General features: G+C 45.7%; 1 long non-coding RNA gene across 1 annotated transcript in view; it reads left to right on the top strand.

Moving 5' to 3' along the window:
* The window catches only part of LOC147122857 (uncharacterized), a 55,411-nt gene extending 37,467 nt beyond the window's left edge, over window positions 1-17,944 (top strand). Inside the window, exon 2 of the long non-coding RNA XR_015080344.1 lies at window positions 17,670-17,944. This is a non-coding gene — a long non-coding RNA (uncharacterized LOC147122857). The remainder of the gene's footprint in view (window positions 1-17,669) is intronic.
* The last annotated feature ends 470 nt before the right edge of the window (window positions 17,945-18,414 follow it).

The raw sequence follows: 18,414 nt of genomic DNA, 5'->3' as shown, positions 1-18,414 counted from the left end.
GGACCCCTTTTCTACCCTCCACATCCCATTTCATCAGGACACAGGTCCACTTGGAGCGGAGCGGTCCTAACCGAATGGCGAGCGGGATGGAAAACGAGCCAGACTGTATGGGACCCCGCTGGAGAGAGGTGAGGCGACGGGGTTAGCTGAGTAGACCACGGTGCATGATGCCCCCGTGTCTAACAGATAGGTCTTCGTCACCTTCGCCACCTCCATCTCCAAAAGGGGTCTTTTCCACTCATCGTATCGGAGAGAACACAGATAAACAGGCTGCGCTGGCTCTAGTCACGGCTGTGGGTTGGATGGGACCGATGGGGTGAGAGCACCGGTGGCGGCTGCTACTGTCCCCTGGCCAGTCAATAAGGACCTCATGGTGTCCAAAAGTGACTCGATCTCTGCGGAAGGGATCCCTGCCCCCGCCTTTTGGGCTGGGGCTGTGGGATGCTTTCCCTTGTTATCTTTCCAAGGGTTTTTGCACTCCTTCCGCCAGTGACCATCCTTCCCACACCCGTAACAATTGGTCTTGGGGTTGGGGGGGGTTACTCCCTTCCTGGTGCCACTCTCTCCTACCCGGTCCGGGTTTTACCTCATGCACCTTTCCCTTGGGTGGGTGTGAATCGGCTCCCCTACCGTTTTTGTAAGCCAGAGTGAGCTGCCTAAGTACCGTAAGTTCGTGGTCTGGGGATTTTTGGGGTCGAACCAGACTTCTGCCTTGGCCCGGACCTGTGGCAAGCTGTTCGCCACCAGGCAACGGAGCCAATGCGTCAGGGAATCCCCGGTCCAGCGTACCCGGACAGGCCCTCCGGTACACCGGCCACAGCCGGTCCGCAAAAGCCTGCGGGGTTTCCCCCGAGAGCTGGATCGTCTTCTCCACACAGGAGAAAGGACTTCCCTCATCCATCCCCATGGCCTCCAGAACCACATCTCTAAGCTCCTCATACCTGCACTGCCCCCTTTTGCACTCGTCAGAGAGGGATTGGAGGAGACTACTCTCCAGGGAGAATAGCAGCATTTTGGCCTTCTCAGCGTCATCGCAGTTGTTGACACTGGCTACCTGCTCTACTTCCCTGAAGTGGATCGAGGGGTCTCCCTTTTCGGAGAGCCTCAGGAGATGGTTAACCATGGCCCTAAGCTGTTGGGTGTTAAAGGGTAATACGAACTGGTTTTGGAGGGGTCCCTCAATGTCGCCATTGGCGGGTGGGCTGAACCTCCGATGCCGTGCTGGGCACATCGGTCCCGGCTCCGACCTCACTGGCGGGGGTTGCTCTATCTCCACCTCCACCTCTGGCTCCACTCCGGGTTCCACCCCGGGTTCCACCCCCCCCCCCTTGCTGCCAAACCTCGCTGAAACTTGGCGCTACGGGTGGTGGTCGTGAGGTCTCCTCTCTCTCAACCGGGTCGTCCCTAGACACTACCGGTGACGTTGGAACTGTCCTCCCCTCGTTCCCCATAAAATTGCCTGGCCTGCCTTTGGGCTTATGAGGCATACCATGCCTTTTGCCTTCCGGAGGGCCCGGCTCAGATTTTCTATCCTCTCTTTACAGGGGCCATGGTCTGCCTCCTCAAACCCCTGTTTGCTCGCTAGCTTATACGCTGCCTTTACCTCCTGTACTTTCTCTTCCTGTTCCCTAGTCTGCCTTGCCAAGCGGGCGTTCTTCTCCCGCAACCGAACTCATTTCCATTGGCCTCGGTGACTTGGCACCGTAGGTATTCCAACTGGGCCTTGTGTTCTCCCACTAAATGTACTCTCTCCTGATTCAAAGCCTGCAAAGCTACTAATAACTTCTCCCCTGCAAGAGCCTTATCCTGGATCTCCAGGGCTGACTCCCTTAACTCGACTGCCTGTGCTGCAATGAGTCTGTCCAAAAGCTGGACCTGCTTTTTAAAACACATCAGCCAATCTGCCTTTTCTAAGGACTTCTTGTGTTCCTTTCCCTCTGTCCACTTAGCTGCTGCATCTACCAGACGCCCAGCCTTTAACAGAGTGGTGATCCACTTCTTAGTGATATTCACCTTGCTAAACACATAATCAGAAATCCTTTCCTCCATCATGGTTCGCTCATCCGAACCATTGTCTACTGCATTGCAACCTTGTTGCCGGTGCCCTGCTGCGGTCGCCATTTCTGTAGGGGGTGGTGTGGGGTGGGGTGGCGCGTACGCCCAGTCAGTTATGCCTCTGACTGTTTGAGTGGTTCGAATTGCTCCCACGCCCCTGGGTTCTAGACACCGGACTTAGGTACAAGGTGGCGATACAGAAAGACTCGAGTAGACAGGTGGTTGGATGTAAGCAAAACCGAGATTTTTATTGAAGAAGAAATTAACACAATCTTATGAAAAGTTACTGGTATAAACTTTTACAGGCAAAATAACACAATAGCTATACTTATACAGGGAATGGGGAACACACGGCACATCGAGGGAAAACGACTATCTTAACAATCCCCTTATCCTTATCCCACCCCCTATACCTAACTAGATTAAGCTATGAGGGGCCAGAATTCATGCTCACCAATCCAAAAAGATCTGCTGAATTCAAAGCAGCGGTGGGGTTTGGGGTTTGCTCTTTGTGCTCTCTGGAGCCTGCCGTCGTCACATGGTCTCAGGGTGCTGCAAGGGCATCATCCAGGTACAAGTACCCCAAAGTTAAAGTCTCTGCTTGGGTACTTTACCTTGCAGGGATGATGGATCCTCTTCCTCGGCCGGCAGTTGAAGTTTGCATGAAGATAGTCGCAGGTCAGCTGGACTGAAGGCCCGATTATTCGAAGCTTTTCTTCAATCATCTTTCCATTCGTCTTCTTCACCAACTCGCCTCGTCGCGTCCCGCCTCCCCTGGCCTGGTTTGTCCGTGTCCGCCTGACGCGATGCCAGGCGTCCCTGATGGAATGGGGAAGGCATGGGCAGTGGCCGGACAGTAAGCATGGGACGGGGGAAGAGCAGTAGCCACGAGGGTGAGGGGCTAGAGCCGGAGCCAGGAGCAAGGGCAGAGAGAGAAGGTAGCCAGTGGGCCTACAATTATACTCCTTCGGATGGCCCTTATCTGCACGCCAAATCAGGTCCATGCAGGGTCTCTTTTCTTATTAATAACCTTTGGGGAAATGTGGAAATTTTGCGAATCTTACACAGAGAGATGACCTGATAGACCTAAAATTATGAAGGGGTTCGATAGGGTAGACATAGAGATGATATTTCCACTTGTGGGGGAGTCCAAAACTAGGGGCTATAAATACAAGATAGTCACTAATAAATCAAATAGGAAATTCAAGAGAAACTTATTTACTCAGATAATGATCAGAATGTGGAACTTGTTAGCATGTCGAGTGGTTGAGGCGATTGACATAGATGCATTTAAGGGGAAACTAGATAAGTACATGAGGGAGAAAGGAATCGTAGGATATGTTAATAGGCTGAGATTAAGTAAGGTGGAAGGAGGCTTGTGTGGAGCATAAACAACAGCTTAGACCTGTTGGGCCAAATGGCCTGTTTCTGTTCTGTAAATTCTATGTAATAACCTGAGGGGAAGGGGAGTACCAGCATAAACTAAGGTGGGGGGGTGGCAGTGAAGAGAGGAAGGAGGGTATTAGCATAAACTGGGGGAGGTGAAACAATGTGCCAGAGAAATCTTGTAAGGCAAGGAGCAGAGTGCCAGCTTGAAAGGAGGAAAGTGGGGAAAAGAGCAGCATCTTACCTAGGTTGGAGAGGGAGACGAGGGTCTGTACAAACTGGAATTGTTTGAGAAGATCATGGAATACCATGTCTCTGTGAATTGGGTCTGGAGGGGGTAGAGGGCCTTTGTTACTTGGGATGATGGGGGTGTATGTGGGATAGTGACTGTTGAGGTAACTTTTTGGTAAGTGATTCTGTTGAAAATCCAAATATCACTTTGTTTTTCCCTTTTTTTAAATCAAAACTCTGTTATTGGGAAATATCAAAGTGCTTAAAATGAACCAGCATAATTTTTAATGTGCAATGCAACTTTTTCCAGGGAAGCATGCACCACACCTCTCGACTTAGAAATGCACGATCAATGTTGTGCCTTCAGCATGCTGACTTCTACCTCAGGTTTTCTTGTAGTTGTGTATTGTTTTTCTTCAGTACAGGTGAAGCAATGCTGTGTATCTCTACCACTTAAGGGACAACGCCTGTGTAACCACTTTTTTTCCACATCAGGGCCCTCTTGAGTTGCCAGATTTTTGGTGGCTGCATCAGTTATTTTGAAGCTATTGATCAGCTTTTGCCAGGTTTCTGGTTGGCATGTAGGAGGCGCAATGATTCTGAAGTGTGAGGGCCAAGGTAGAAGTGGAGAGCTGTTGGCCACAATTGAATAGAAGAGATCTGAGAATGAGGAGATTTCTGGAGTTTCCCTTGATTACTTTGAGGACCGGGGAACATTTACGCAAAACCGTCCAGCAGCAGATTTAATAAGGTGTATTAGAGTCCATGAGAGGTTAGATTGTATATAGGTTATGTAATGTGTGAGTTTGACAAGCCAAGTAATTTATTGCTCATTTGATTCTTCATTTCTGATCTTGCCAAGCCAAGGAACTACATTTTTGTACACAAAATTACTTTATAACCTTAGAGGTGCAGTGGCAGGTTGAAGTCTATTGTAGCCATTTATTGAACTTCGAAGGCAATTCTCTTCAGTTAAGCATGATCACATTACCGCTATGTCAATGGAAGCTATTCTGGCTCAAATCTAAATGGGTAAGAATAGAAAGTGTAGATAATTTTGGGCTTCTTGTACCGAGGGATCTCAAAATATTCCTTCTCAGAATAAGATAGCGCAGAGAAGGCTAAGCTCCTGGACAAACCATTTCTCGCATAATTCCATCACTGAGCAAATTGTGTGTTAAATCAAGATACTCCACACTTTTTAACTTTCTGGATACATCGCAGGGCATCAGAAACATATTTGGTTTTGTAAATGTCGCTGCTTTTATGGGTTCAAACAGAGGACTAAGACTTGAAGAAGGATCATGGGGCTAGAAATTCATTATAGCCCAAGAATAAGCAGTATCATTAGAAAGGTTGGAGAATTAGCACCAGTGCTTTAGACTTCATGCAAAATTCATTCTCGCTGCTCAAAGAAATGATTGGAGCACTAATTCAAGCCTTAAAGCCCAATCTCACTGGCGTTTCACTCAAAGGGTGGGCCAATATCGCGTGCAGTCTAATCGTAAGTCATTATTGCCACAGGCTATTTCCAGTTCTTAACGGGGATGTTCATTGATGCTGCAGAACCTCATTCTGAGCTGGCTGTGCAGCTGCCTCAGGAAGCAGCAGCATCAGGTTAAGGAGAAAGAGCCAGACAACTGAAGCAGATATACTCATGGCAGATCTACTCCCCAGGGAGAGAGCCCGCAGATTCTACGATCAAGCATTCGAGGCATTGGTTTTCACTGTGGAGAGACCGAGGTTGGTGCTTTACCCGACAAGTGGCAGGAGGCCCTCGCTGCAAGTCTTGTGTACCATGTGGAGGGCAGCAGTATGGTCCCCAGAACCCACACACAGTGCAGGAAGAAATTTAATGAGCTCAGTTGGGTGGTCAAGGTGCGTCAATGCTTCAACAAATGCTACATACCACCTTCTGATCCACAGTCTTCACACACTGCCCAAAGCACCACACCCCAACACTCACCCACCAAGAATCTCTACCTACCAACATTAATACCCATATTTCATAGCTGACAGCTATTCAACTATGGCAGGCACATCACCCAGACACATTGCTCCACACTCAATCACACTTTTCTTTCTCTTGCTGGCCAGGGTGGCTCACAACAGGAGGGAGCAGGAACGCACAGGCAGGGTATAAGCTGACACCCAACCACTGTCTCAGCTGGAGAATAGCGTGCTGCAGATTATTGGGCACCAGGTGGTGGGTGCCGTGGCCACTGGTGACATTGACCCCTTTGGGCACAACAACGGTATGTTCATCCCTACTCCTTCTCGCATCCCACTTCCCCCTCACAAGCGTTTTGCACTTTCCAGCTAATCATGTTGTTATGCATGCATTTCTTCTTTCCTGCCTCACTCCCCTCACCTTAACCTGACTCTTGTGCCTTTATGCTTTCAGATAATCAGCAAGCACCTGAGCAGCCTGTCCCTGAGGGCACCATAGAGAACGAGGTGGGAGAAGAGGAGGAGGAAGATTACACCACGCCACTGCATGTCTCACCCGCAGGCACCAACTCAGATACTGGTACTATGCATTCTTTAGAGGCTAGTATAGTAGCGGGATCTGCACAAGGAGAGGCACCGGGGACGAGTGGGCTGCAGCAAGGCCATGGAGAGAAAGGGTAGCTCGGGGGCCAGCTCCCCAGAGGGCAAGTTCGCGCGTGAGTTCTGCTGCACAGGACTTGGATGAGGACCTCTATGGGGAGGCGTTAAGAAGAAGGGTGATGGTCATGCACACGGAGATGATGGGTGCAATGGCAAAGGTAGCCGACAGCCTCTCGGCAATGATAAGGAGCATGGAGGAGACCACCTCCAACATTGCACAAGGCTCTGCGCACACCATGGAGCCCATCATTTCCAGTCTGCAAAGGATGGTAGACTCCCAGAGAGACCGTGGCAACCCAGACCTGATGCCACATGTGATGGGCGATCTGGCAGCTTCCATTGCCGCACAGCCAGAAGCAACACAACGTCTTTGTGCTGTAATGCAGTCTATGCTTGGTGGCACCCAACCTCAGACTGCTCGCATGCAGTCTCAGCTTGATGCCATGCAAGCTCTGACTGCTGCCATCATGGCTGGGTCTACGACCATCGACCGGGGCATTCATGGTGTTGCAGCAGGCCAGCAATCTGTGCTGCAACAGATTGCTAGGGATGCTGAGGTGCTGCCCCGGGGAAGTGGCAGTGGGTCAGTGGAGCAGGAACTTTCTGTCCTCTCTCAGGATGACAGCATTCCTGCTCCCACCACTGCCGCTTTGCCATTGCCCTTGTCGCTGCCTGTCATTCAGCCAGCCCAGACTGGGCTATTAATCCAGAGGCCTGGACTAATGATCCAGAGACGTGAGTTCAAACCCCACCACGGCAGCTGGGGAATTTAAATTTAGTTAATTAAATAAATCTGGAATATAAAGCTAGTATCAGTAATGGTAACCATGAAACGATCGGATTGTCTTAAAAACCCATCTGGTTCACTAATGTCCTTTAGGGAAGGAAAACTGCCATCCTGTCCTGGTCTGGCCTATATGTGACTCCAGACCCACAGCAATGTGGTTGACTCTTAACTGCCCTCTGAAATGGCCTAGTAAGTCACTCAGTTGTAACTAACCACTATGAAATCTAATAAGAATGAAACCAGACGGACCACCTGGCACCGACCTCGGCACTGGCTATGGACACGGCAATGGCACACCCAGCCCAGTCAACCCAGCAAAGTCATCCTCACCAACATCTGGGAACTTGTGCCAAAATTGAGAGAGACGTCCCACAGACTAGTCAAGCAACAGCCTGACATAGTCATACTCACAGAATCATACCTTTCAGCCAATGTCCCAAACTCCTCCATCACCATCCCTGAGTATGTCCTGTCCCACCGGCAGAACAGACCCACCAGGGGTGGCGGCACAGTGGTATACAATTGGGAAGGAGTGGCCCTGGGAGTCCTCAACATTGACTCTGGACCCCATGAAGTCTCATGGCTTCAGGTCAAGCATGGGCAAGGAAACCTCCTGCTGATTACCACCTACCGCCCTCCCTCAGCTGATGAATCAGTACTCCTCCATGTTGAACACCACTTGGAAGAAGCACTGAGAGTAGCAAGAGCACAGAATGTACTCTGGGTGGGCGACTTCAATGTCCATCAGTAAGAGTGACTCGGTAGCACCACTACTGACTGAGTCCTGAAGGACATAACTGCCAGTCTGGGCCTGTGACAGGTGGTGAGGGAACCAACAAGAGGGGAAAAACCTACTTGACCTCGTCCTCACCAATCTACCTGTTGCAGATGCATCTGTCCATGACAGCATTGGCAGCAGTGACCACCGCACTGTGGAGATGAAGTCCCATCTTCACACTGAGGACACCCTCCATTGTGTTGTGTGGCACTACCACCATGCTAAATGGAATAGATTCAGAACAGATCTAGCAGCTCAAAACTGGGCATCCATGAGGCGCTGTGGGCCATCAGCAGCAGCAGAATTGTATTCCACCACAATCTGTAACCTCATGGCCCAGCATATCCCTCACTCTACCATTACCACCAAGCCAGGGGACCAAACCTGGTTCAACAACGAGTGTAGAAGAGCATGCCAGGAGCAGCACTAGGCGTACCTAAAAATGAGGTGCCAACCTGGGGAAGCTGCAACACAGGACTACATGCATGCTAAAAAGCGGAAGCAGCATGCTATAGACAGGGCTAAGCGATCCCACAATCAATGGATCAGATCAAAGCTCTGCAGTTCTGCCACATCCAGTCGTGAATGGTGGTGGACCATTAAACAACTAATGGGAGGAGGAGGCTCCAAGAATATCCCCATCCTCAATGATGGTGGAGCCCAGCACATGAGTGCAAAAGACAAGGCTGAAGCGTTTGCAACCATCTTAGCCAGAAGTGCCGAGTGGATGATCCATATCGGCCTACTCAAATCTAATTAAATTCAATCAAATCTAATCTAATTCTATCAAATCACATCAAGTCAAATCAAAACCAATGCAATCCAGTCCAATCAAGTCAAGTCAAATCAAATCAAATCCAATCCAATCCAATCCACCAGTTTAGTTCAGTACAATTCAAATCCAATTCAATACAATCCAAATCAAATCATATCCAACCCAATCCAATCAAGCCAAGCTAAGTCCTCAAGTCAAATCAAAGCAAATCAGTTCAAATCAAATCTACCAGTCCAAAACCAATCAAATGCAATGCAATGCAATAAAATCTCATCTAATTCTATCCATTACAATCAAGTCAAGTCAAGTCACATTAAGTCAAATTAATTTAAATCAAAACAATGAAATGAAATCAAGTCGTCAAATCAAACCAAACCAAATCCACCAGTCCAAATGCAACCCAATCAAATCAAATCCAATACAACACAATAAAATCAAGTTAACTCAATGCGAAGAAATCAAATCAATTCAAATTAAAATCAAATCAAATCAACACAAATAAAATCAAATTATCTCAAACAAATCAAACTAATTTCTATCAAATATATTCAGTCAAGTCAAGTCAAATCAAATCCACCAACCCAAATCCAAATCCAAATCAATCCAATCCAATCAAATCAAGTGAAGTCAAGTCAAATGAAAACAAATCTAATTAAATCAAATCAAATCATATAAAAACAAATCTAATTAAATCAAATCAAATAAAAACAAATCAATCAAAACAATTTATATCAAATCAGTCAAATCAAAATAAATCAATTCAAACAAATTAAATTCAATCTAACAATCAAATCAAGTCAAGTTAACTCAAGTCAACTCAAGTCAAATCAAATCAAACAAATCCACCAGTCCAATCCAATCAAATCTAATCAAATCCAATCCTATCCAACAAGTCAAGTCAAGTCAAAATCAAATCAAACCAAATCCAAGCCTATCTAACCAATTAAATCAAGTCAACCCATGAAATCAAATCAAACCTACCAGTCCAAATCCAATGCAACACAATGCAATCAAATCAAATCAAGTCAGTTAGATCACATCAAATCAAATCAAATCAAACCAAACCAAACTAAACTAAACTAAACTAAATCAAATCTAAATCAAGTCGAATCAAATTGATTCAAATCCACCAGATGACTCCAGTCCAAAACAAATCAAATCAAATCGATTCAAATCAAGTCAAGTCTTATCAAATCAATCAAATGAAATCAAATCAAATGTAATAAAATCCGCCACTGCTGTCCAAATCTAATCCAATCCAATCTAGACAAGTCAAATCAAATCCAATACAATACAATTAAAGAAAGTCAAATCAATTCAAAGAAATCAAATCAAGTCAAATTAAGATAAGAAAAATAAACTCAAATCAAAACATTTCAAAACAAATCAATCAAAACAATTTACAGCAAGTCAATCAAATCAAATACAATCCATTCAAATACAATCAAATAAAATCATATCAAAACAAATCAATTTAAATCAAATCAAATCAAATGCAATCCAATCTAGTCATGTCAAGATGAATCAATCAAATTAAATCATATCAAATCAAATCAAATCAAAACCTATCCAATCAAATATAATACAATCCAATTCAATCCAATCCAATATAATTACTCAAATGATATCAAATCTAATGCAGCAGTCCAAATTGAGTCGAGTCAAATCTAATCAAATCAAGTCAAGTCTAGTGAATTCAAGTTGAGTCAATTTAAATCAAATCAATTCCAATCAAATCAAATCTACCAGTCCAAATCCTATCCAATGCAATCAAATCCAATCAAGTCAATTCAAATCAAATTAATCATAGTATCACAGAATCATAGACTAGTACAGCACAGAATGAGGTCATTCGGCCCATCAAGTCTGCACCGGCTCTTTCGAAGAGCAATCCAGTTAGTTCCACTACCTTGCTCTTTCCCCATATCCCTGCACTTTTTTCTCCTTCAAGTATTTATTCAATTCCCTTTTGAAGGCTACTATTGACTTGCCTCTATTTATAAAGCCCAGGATCCCATATACTTTATTAACTGCTTTGTTAACCTGTCCTGCCACCTTCAAAGATTTTTCCACAAGCACCCCAGGTCTCTCTGTCCTTGCACCCCCTTTAAAATTGTACCATTTAGTGTGTATGGTCTCTCTTCATTCTTCCTACCCAAATGTATCACCTCACATTTCTCTGTATTGAATTTCATCTCAGAAATCACAGAAACCCCACAGTGCAGATAGAGGCCATTTCGGCCCATCGAGCTTGCACCGACACATATCCCACCCGATCCCCGTAACCCCTACACCAACACATATCCCACCTTATCCCCGTAACCCCACGTATTTAATCCCCCTAACACTAAGGGTCAATTTATCATAGCCAATCAACCTAACCCGCACATCTTTGGACTGTGGGAGGAAACCGGAGCACCCGGAGGAAACCCACGCAAACACGGGGAGAATGTGCAAACTCCACACAGACAGTCACCCGAGGCCGGATTCGAACCCGGGTCCCTGGCGCTGTGAGGCAACAGTGCTAACCACTATGCCACCGTGCCTGCCCATGTGTCTGCCCATTCCACTAGCCTGTCTATGTCCTCTTGAAGTCTATTACTATCCTCCTCACTGTTTACTATACTTCCAAGTTTTGTGTCATCTGCAAATTTCAAAATGTGCCCTGTACCCCCAAGTCCAAGTCATTAATGTATATCAAAAACAGCAGTGGTCCTAGTACTGACCAAATCAAATCAAATCAAGTCAAATCAAATCAAGAAAAATTAAGACAAATCAAATCAACCAAATCACTGTAAATCAATCAATCCAATCCAATCAAGTCAAGTCAAATCAATCAAATGAAATGAAAACAAATCAAATCAGAAATGAAATAAAATCTGCCAGTCCAGTCCAAATTCAATCCAATCCAATCTAGTCAAATCAAATCAATTCAATCAAATCAGGTTAAGCCACATCAAAACAAATCAAAGACAGTCCAATATAATACAATACAACCACATCAAGTCAAATCAAATCAAATCTATGTAATGCAATAAAATTAATCAAATCTAATGCAATCCAATCAAGTTTAGTCACGTCAAGTGAAATAAAATCAAGTCAAATCAATTTAAATCAAGTCAATCAAATGACATGAATGCAAATGAAATCAAATCCAATAAAACCTACCAGTCCAGTCCAAATTCAATCCAATCTAATACAATCAAGTCAAGTCAGACATAACAAATTAATCAAATTTATCAAATCAAATCCACCATTTCAAATCCTATCCTATGCAATCCAATCTAATCTAATCAAATCAATCTAATCCAATCCAATCAAACTACGTCAAGTCAAATTAATTTAAATCAAATCAATCAAATGAAGTGAAAACAAATCAAATTAAGCAAATCAAATCAAACCAATTAAAATAAGGCACTCAATTCCAAATTCAATCCATTCCAAATCAAATCCAATTAAGTCAAGTCAATTCAAACAAATTAAATCAAATCAAATCAAATCTATCAACTGAAATATAATCCACCATTCGAGTCCAAATTCATTCCAATCCAATCAAGTCAAGTCAAGTCAGTCAAATCAACTCAAACCAAATCAATTTGCATTAAATAAAATCAAAGAAATCAAATCAATTCCAATCTAATCCAATCCAATCAAGTCAAGTCAAATTAATCAAATCCAATCACATAATATCAAATATATCTTATTGCATCCAATCCAATCCAATCAACTTAAATCAAATAAAATAAAATAAAATCTGCTCATCCAGCCCAAATTCAATCAAATCCAATCCAATCTAGTAAAATCAAATCAAGTCACATCAAATCAAATAAAATCTATTTTATCCCATCCAATCCAATCTAACTTAATCCAATCCAATCCAATCCAATCCAGTCCAATTTAATCCAATCCAATCAAATTAAATCAATTTAAGTCAAATCAAAACCAATCAAATCCAACCCAAACCAATCAAGTCAAGCCAAATTAAATCAAACTCACCAGCTGTTCAGATAGTCAAGTCCAGGCCATGGAACATAAGAAATAGGAGCAGGAGTAGGCCATTTGGCCCCTCGAGCCTGCTCCACCATTCAATAAGATCATGGCTGATCTTCTACCTCATCTCCACTTTCCTGCACTATCCCCATATCCCTTGATTCCCTGAATATTCAAAAATCAATCAATTTCTGACTTGAATATATTCAATGACTGAACCTCCACAGCCCTCTGGGGTAGAGAATGCCAAAGGTTCACCACCCTCTGAATGAAGAAATTTCTCCTCATCTCAGTCCTAAATGGCCGACCCCTTATTCTGGGACTGTGACCCCTTATTCTGAGTCTGTGACCCCTAGTTCTAGACTCCCCAGCCAGGAGAAACATCCTCCCTGCATCTACCCTGTCAAGGAACGTAACCATCTGTTCGAAGCACTGGTCACTGGATATTTGATGGTGTGATAAATGTCCACCAGCTCTCCAACAATCTCTTCAACAAACATATTGACTGGAATTTTCTTTACCTGGGCGGTTGGCATGGTGGGTCATGACCTCGTTCTTGCTTTCATCCCATTGCAGAAATCGACTTGCGCTAATGGGGCCTATTAAGCCCACCCTGCACGTTACCCGGCCCTATTAAATGGTGCGGGTCTGATGACATCATTGATGACGCGTTTTCAGCCGGGATATTTAAAGGAGCCATGGTCACATTGCATTTGATGGTTTATCTAGGAGTGTGCAGTCACTGCATTGGAAGCTTTGATTTCCTCCAAACACTTGGAGACATGACTGCACAAAGGCAGAAAGCTGCACCCAGGTCCTCCGATGACTGTCTCCATATGCTTGTGGAGTGAGTCAGAGCTCACAGGGAAGTCTTCTTCCCTTCCAATGGGCGGAAGAGACCTCCCCAGGAGACAAAAAGAGCCTGGCTCCAAATTGCAGATCAGGTTAACAGCAGGGATGTGGTCAGGAGGACCTGGGTACAGTGCCACAAATGTTTCAATGATCTCATTAGGTCAGGAAAGGTGAGTACAAAGCCACACTCAACTTCATCCTGCTGTGTCTCTCATCACATCCCCAGCACTCTGCCTTCCCTACCCTACTCCTGCACAGCTTTACTCACACCAACATACGTTGCATGTCCACCCATCCCTCTCTCTATCTATCTACATTATCACATCCCCAACTTACTAGCCACCCCTCACACTCACCCTCATCCTGATGCACTCATACCAACTAACAACACACAAGGAGGGCACTTGGCATTGCCGCCGCACTCCATCATAGATACCCTCTACAGATGTAACCCATTCATTTCTTACACTCATTCCATCACTTTCACTCAACCTTCTCTTCTTTCCCTCCTTGCAGGAAAAAAGAGTGCACAATAAGAGGGAGAGGGAGAGAACTGGAGGTGGGCCTCCATCATTTACCATCCTCACAAGAGCAGAGGAGGCTGCGTTGGAAGTATTGTGAGTGGCCAAGCAGCTGGAGGTGGGACATCTCAACAACCTGGTGACAGGAGTACATATCATATGGCTACATGGCATACATCAGTCACTCATATGGGGACTGATGTCATTAGCCACTCAATGGTCATCATGTGTGACATGATACAGTCATTCATGAAAGAAAGACTTATGAAATAATACTGAGCAGCCTACGGGTGGCGCTGTCCAGGGAGAGTATAAATACTCGGGCACGGGCCCAGCTTGCGCAGGACATTCTTAACAGGAACTAGTGAAGGACACAACTAGACCTCCATGTTGTAAAACAGTTGATTAAAGCTTTGTTTAACGCTTAGACCAAGTGCCTAGTAGCTTTCTTACATCAATGTGCATAATGGTATCTGTACCCATTCTTAATATGGCATATCTAACTCATCTCTTTACTCTCCCACAGGTCCATCAAGAGCTGTCCCCCCACCCACACCGTCCCCCCCCCCACTGTCCAGGAGGAAGAGGAAGATGACTCTTCAGAGGATCCTGCAGCCAGACATAAGCATCCCCAGCACCAGTGCAGATACGCACACCTCGGGTCCCATGCGAGATAGAGTATCCGGGACAGTCACCAGGTCTGTCACAAGTCACAAGTGAGCAAGAGTAGATGGTGGAGATAGGGACAGCAGTGGAGACTCCTCGCTGGAGGGCGCAGAATGTTCTCAGCTCTGCTCAGCTGCATCCAGACGCTGAGCCATGGGGGCCATCCAGAAATTGGGTGATCCTGGAGGTACAGGAAAAAGTGCAGGAGGCTGTGACAGGTTTTGCGACTGCAACATCTGCAAATGTTTAGAGAATGGAGGAGTCCATCTCCAACATGTGCACCACTGTGTCGGAGGTGATGGCGACAGTAGGCTCTTCCATGGATAGGATGGCCACCTGCATGGAGCAGCTAATGCACCACTCACAGGAGCACATGGTCTCTATGGAGTATAGATGGCTATCTATGGAGAATAGATGGTTATCTATGGAGCATAGATGTCAGAGGTTCATAGACCTCCTGTCTAGGAGAGATGTCAACATAGACATGGGTCCTCGTGGTCCCACTGATGTGCAGCAAGGTGCTCTCCAGCTCCTTGCTAGCAGGGAAATGCAGATGGCCCATGAGAGGGATGATGGTGAGAGGGGACATGGAAATGTGGGTTCCTCTCAAATCACTTACACTTCTCCCACATTGCTACCCCCTCAGTCAGAGCCCCAGATGCCACCTCGGACAGCGATGGCCGAGTTTGCCCCTGCACAGTCGCAGGAGGAGCAGACTTTGGCGGGGCCATCACAGGCTCCAAAACCCAGAGGACATCCGTCAAGAATGTCTAGGCATGGAAGTGAGCAGGCTGCCTCTACCGCTGCTGAAGCCACAGGGTTAGCATCTCAGAGATGCATGCTTAAGAGAAAGATGACACACAAGTAGCCAATTGGGTGTTTTTTCAATGTTAATGTCAAGTTTCTGTTAATGTAATGTCAACCATAAAAATCTTTATTTTCACCACTTTGCGGTCTTGGACACATTTGTGTGCACCTTTGGAAGTGGCTTAGTGAGTTGGAGTAAATGGTGAGAGATAACGTTACCACCAGCAATGGTAGTCAGTGTGAAAGGAATGGCTTGGTCATTGTAGAGATCCTTTATAGTGTTGCTGTGTGGTGGTACCAACTTGGTGCAGCATGTGGCAGCCATATGAGTGTATTGCGTAAAGTTAAGTAAATCTGGCCATGATGAGGCCATCCCTGGCCTCCCGGGCAGCAATGTGCTCAGGTGTTGGAGGGATCTGGGCCACAGGTTCCTCCAGCTCCTGCTCCTGCTCCTCCTCATCTTCCAGCTGATGCGCCTCCTCCTCCTGCTTCTTCTCCTCTGGTGCTCTCAGTGCCTTGCTCCTCATGCAGCGCTAATCCTCGCTGCTGTGCTATGTTGTGCAGGGCGCAGCAGACCGCAACGATTCTGGAGACCCTGGCTGATATGTACTGAAGGGCACCTCCACATCTGTAAAGGCATCTGAAGTGCATTTTCAGCATGCCTATTGTCTGCTCTATGACACATCTGGTGGAAATGTGGCTTTCATTATATCGCTCCTCGGCATCAGTACTTGGTCTCCTCAAGGGTGTCATGAGCCACGTCTTCAGTGGATAGCCCTTGTCTCCAAGCAACCAGCCAGAAAGTCTGTTTGGAGGTGCGAGGAGCTGAGGGAATTTGGCACACACATGCATAATGATCTTCCTATGGTTGCAGACCAGCTGCACATTGAGGGAGTGGAAGCCCTTGCGGTTCACAAACACTCCTGGGTTATGATAGGGTGCCCTGATGGCCACATGTGTGCAGTCGATGATGCCCTGCGCCCGTGGGAAGCCAGCCAGAGTGGCAAAGGCCAGCGCCCGCTCAGTAACACTGACTTCATCAGTGGCAAATTTGATATAATCGGCTGACTTGTCAAAGATGGCATTGGCGACCTGTGTGATGCACCTGTGGGTGGTGACTACAAGATGCCGCAAATGTCTGTTGCAGATCCCTGGAAGGAGCCTGAGGCGAAGAAGTTGAGGGTGCTGGTGACTTTGACAGCACGTCCACCAGCTCCTCTGGGCTGCAGGTCTTGCTCCAGCAATGTGCAAATGTTTGCGATGACCTGGTGCAATAGCCTGAACCTCCTTTGGCACTGCTGCTCAGTCATGTTGAGGAAGCTCATCCTGTACCTGTATACCCTGTGTTGGGATTATCGTCTCCAGCATAGTGCAGCCCTGTGCTGATGCCCTCTGTCCCATGCAGCATCAGGTGGTTGAGGAGAAGGTTGGTGGTGTTGTTGTTGGTGCTACTGGTGTTGGGGCTGATTCTGAGGACCAAGGCGACACAGTATAAATGGCAGCCATGCTGATGAAATAGATGGCAGGTCAAGTAGAGATGAGAGAAGCAATCTGTCAATGGAGTGATAGATTGTACCAATGAGGTGAGACTGGATAGCGACTTTGCTGCAAACACTTGCAGCCTGTAGAAAGCTAAATCTGTGCTGGGAATGCAGTCAGCAACAGCTTCTGCCTGAGGAAAGTGATCAGCTGTGAGGTGCGAGCTTTTATAGTACATTTCATGCTGTCATCTAATCAGCTGGAGCAATGGCCATGGAACTCCCGCCTCAGGTTGACAGACATGGTTCCTGAGCTGCGTGAATCTGATGGGCAGCCAGGGAAATTTGAAAGGTAGGCTGGAAAAGGCTCTTAATGGTCTGACATCAAAATGGTAATGATTTAAATTTGGTCGGCCACCTCTACCAGTCGGGTCGCTGCCACACCGGCAAACACGCCCGCGGGAAAGGCGTGTGGGGGCAGGATGACGGCGGGTTCCCGACCCGCTGCAATTTATTTCAAATTTCCCACCTGACCCGCCTCCGATTGTGCCCGCACGGACCTCAGAAAATTGCAGCCAATGACTTAACATTTAAAGTTTTGTAAAGTGGTAGGTGAATGGTATTGCAAATATATCTATGAGGCTTGTATCTTTCAGTATTAATAATGAATAACATTATTATCCTGTGTTAGTCATCTTATTGCATCAGTAAATTTGCTATATTATATTGACAGGCAAGTCACTCTCACATTTAGGCTGCATCAGGACTGTGGAGAACATGAGAAACGAGGACTGCAGTGGTTCTCGAAGAAGGCGGCCCACCACCACTTTCTCAGAGCAACTAGGGATGGGCAATAAATACCTCATCAGCGTCGCCCATGTCCCAAGAACAACCAGTCTGTAAAAACAATTCGCAATCCTGGCTTTACCATGAGAAATGCTACAAGAATTTTTTATTTCTTTTTTAAACTTTTTGCTTCTTTTAGTAATAAATTAACTTTGTATCAGTCTGTGTTCTAATGGATCTATGCTTTCTTGTGCTGTTCTGCACCAAGCCTCAAAGAAGTGAATATACACCAAAGCTTTTGTTTCTGTGTTTGGCAGCTTTGACTATTGGCCTCAACACTGCTGATACAGCAAAAAATATATGTTCAGTCTTTACAGCTTTCTGGAAGTTAATTTTAAAGTTATAGAAGTTGGGGGAGGTGGAACGCAAAAGAAAACAAAGCCTTAATTGTTTTTGATTTAAAGTGGTCTTTGTATGTCTGCACTTTCCTTGGCATCACATTTTGACTGATATTTGAATGATTTCCAAACCCTTCCACATCTACATTTTTATTGTGGATATTTTATGAGCATTGCTCACTTTCTAGCCTCTGTGTTTTGGTGGAAATTCAAAAACTGCAGCTGTGCAGGAGTTGATATGGAATGCAAGAGTCTAATTTGGCATCCAAACACTGTAAAACACATAATCTGAAC

This window comes from Somniosus microcephalus, chromosome 2 (assembly GCF_052327205.1).
Source record: "Somniosus microcephalus isolate GS21.2 chromosome 2, FLI_Smic_1.0, whole genome shotgun sequence".
NCBI classification, from domain to species: domain Eukaryota; kingdom Metazoa; phylum Chordata; class Chondrichthyes; order Squaliformes; family Somniosidae; genus Somniosus; species Somniosus microcephalus.
This window is presented reverse-complemented; position numbering and strand designations above follow the sequence as displayed.